The sequence below is a fragment of the Mastomys coucha genome, unplaced genomic scaffold, assembly GCF_008632895.1.
Source record: "Mastomys coucha isolate ucsf_1 unplaced genomic scaffold, UCSF_Mcou_1 pScaffold13, whole genome shotgun sequence".
Lineage (NCBI taxonomy): Eukaryota > Metazoa > Chordata > Mammalia > Rodentia > Muridae > Mastomys > Mastomys coucha.
This window is the reverse complement of record NW_022196895.1, coordinates 72,408,259-72,411,622: the sequence shown is the minus strand read 5'-3', so window position 1 is coordinate 72,411,622 and position 3,364 is coordinate 72,408,259.

Sequence of the window (3,364 nt, the reverse complement as noted above, 5' to 3'; positions counted from 1 at the left end):
CCCCTGACATGAGCAAATACCATACCACTAGAATTTTCCACATGGCCCAAGGCCAAGTAGTATAGGTAGAACCCAACTGGAGAAGCAAGAACCCCTGGTTTAAGCACTGAATCTTCTTGAAACTTTAGCAGTTGTATAATTTGGAAACTACTTCCCTGATTAGATCAAGAGAGCCCCAATCTAATCAATTCTAAGATCCCTTCCCAATCTGATACTCTTTTATTTTTTAATGGTGTTGGGTAGATTTTAGATTGTTGGAGTCAAGTTCTTTGGGAACCATCCTCAAGTATTTGGTATTGACTACACGAGGTGTGCCAGAGTAGGCACTTGGGGCATGTCTCTAGAACAGATCACACGAGTCTTCCATTCGGGAAGGTTACCCTTCAGAGTGAGAGAAAGGCAGCAAATAAATGAATGAGTGAATGAATGAATGAATGAATGAATGAATGCAAAGGTAAAGACTCTGGTGATAAGTTCTTGCAAAGAGGGCAGTATGAGCTACAAAAATGACCCACTGGGTTTCACAGCAGGTTGTGGGCTGAGAAGTCGTGCTACCGTAGGAGCTAGTCTGGAGCAAGAATGAGATCAGAGTGTCCAAACCCCAGAAATCTTGTCCTGAGGTCAGCAGAAGTAGTACACTCCCTTGCTGTGGCCCTGCCTGTCCCTGCATGTACAACCATGTCCCTATCTTTGCCCCACCAGAGGTTATATAGCCTGGTAGCCAAGTTAAACTTCCCTGTCTTTATGAGGTCATGTCCAGCAGCACCTGAGATTCCTCCTTATGCCAATGAGGAATCCCCAGCACCCTGGCCTGGACCAAGGATATACAATCACCTCATAAACCCTACATACCCAATAAAGGTTTAAATAGCCTTTGTTCTCCAAATTAAAGGAGCTCTCGATGAAACCTGCCTCCCAGAAGTCTGTTCTTGTCAAACTCACAACTGTCTGAGGTTTCTATTACCCCCAGCCATTTCTGCCTTACTATCCCTCTCAGCGCACTGGCCTGATGGTGGGTGATCATGCCATTAAGGGAGGAGGATCAAGTGGGAAGGACAGAGAGTAGAGCTGGGATCCTAAACAACAATACTTCCAGAGAACTGTGAGGAAGGAAGTCACATGGGGTACCTGATGGTTGAAATATGAAGAGAGGGGACAGAGAAAGCCTACCAACCCAATCCAGGTTTCCTGGGAAGGAAAGCCAAGCAGCCATATGGCATCTAGGCAGAGATATGTAAGGTTAGGAAGGCAGTTTTGCTTTATTATTGCTTGTTTTGTTTGGAGAACCAGAGTAGGGCATGCTAATGCATTGGCAGGTTGATAGGCAGGATCTAGGGAGTCGCTGCCTCACCAACCAGCAGAAATAAGGAGGCAACCACGAACTCTTCTCCAGGCAGTTTATTCAGGAACCTTGTACTACAGAATCATTCATTCATTTTTTCTTCTTCTCCCTTCTCCTCCAGCCCTTGCGGGTTAAATACTTTCCCTGGTCCCAATCAGCATCGGCTACGTGGCAAAACATAATAGGCTGTGGGAAATCATGCCAGCTTGCATCACAAACTGGAGGCACTCAGCTTTTCCAACTAAGGGCTTGTTTATCACAATGCTCTCTGCTCTGGCTGGAGACCAGGTTTTCAATATATAGGGCAGCAGCTGCTGCTCCCCACACTAGGGAAGGAGAACAGACGATAGACAGAAGACCACACGGACACAGAGACAAGGCTTGAGCAGCACAGGGCACTGGAGGCAGTGTGCAATGGAGAGCTCTTAGGAAGGGCCGCTCTTCCATGAGGCCCAAAGGGAAAAGAAGAAGGGACAGGTGAGACGGGTAATCTGTGGAGGAAAGATTTAGGAGGCAGTCCCATCACCTGATGCTTTTTCCTCATTAAAGAATGAAGTCTCATCAACTGAGACCTCACTGGGCGTATGTGGAGACAACTAAAGGAGTTGGTAGGTATGCTTCTAGGATTGAGTTGAAGTCTGTAATCATAAGATCCCACAAATACAATCAACTTATAGAGCATCAATCTCCCCTTTGATATATAAAGACAGTAAGAGTCAGGTCCCCTTGGTTCCTTATGACTCTGTAAGTAGCCCCTAGTTCTTTCTAGGGAAAAAAAATGTACGTGTATGTGCATGTATATTCATGGGTATATGCAGAAAGGGCAGAAGAGGGCATCAGATCCATTTGAACTGGAGTTGCAGGAAGCTGTGAGCCACCCCATTTGGGTGCTTGTTAACTGAATTCTAGTCCTCTGTAAAAGGACTCTTACCATCGCTCCAGCTCCTGAACAGGCTTTGAAACTGGTGATCTTAGTGTGGTGTTAGTAAGTTGGTAAATAAGAGAGAGCTTTGGGGAATTATCATGCCCAAATGAATTGAGCAAATGGTCAGCACAATGTCATAGGAATTGAATGCAATATATCTACTTATTGTTCTGGATGTCTATTTGTCTACCCATCTATTCATGCATCACACACCTACCTTATCATCTACCACCTACCCACTCATCTACCACTAACCACTCATTTACCATCTATCCACTCATCTACCACCTACCTACTCATCTACCCAGCTACCTACTCATCTACCCACCTACCCACTCATCTACTACCTACCCACTCATCTACCACCTACCTACTTATCTACCCACCTACCCACTCATCTACCACCAACCCACTCATCTACCACCTACCCACTCATCTACCCACCTATCCACTCATCTACTACCTACCCACTCATCGACCACCTACCCACTCATCTACCACCTACCCACTCATCTACCACTAACCACTCATTTACCATCTATCCACTCATCTACCCACCTATCCACTCATCTACCCACCTATCCACTCATCTACTACCTACCCACTCATCGACCACCTACCTACTTATCTACCCACCTACCCACTCATCTACCACCTACCCACTCATCTACCACTTACCCACTCATCTACCCACCTACCTACTTATCTACTACCTACCCACTCATCTACCCACTTACCCACTCATCTACCCACCTACCCACTCATCTACCCACCAACCCACTCATCTACCCACCTATCCTCTCATCTACCACCTACCCACTCATCTACCCACCTATCTACTCATCTACCCACCTATCCACTCATCTACCCACCTACCCACTCATCTACCCACCTACCCACTCATCTACCATCTACCTACTCATCTACCCACCTACCCACTCATCTACCCACCAACCCACTCATCTACCACCTACCCATTCATCTACTACCTACCCATTCATCTACTACCTACCCACTCATCTACCCACCTACCCACTCATCTACCACCTACCGACCAACTTATCTACTAACCTACGCATCCCTCCTACCTATTCACC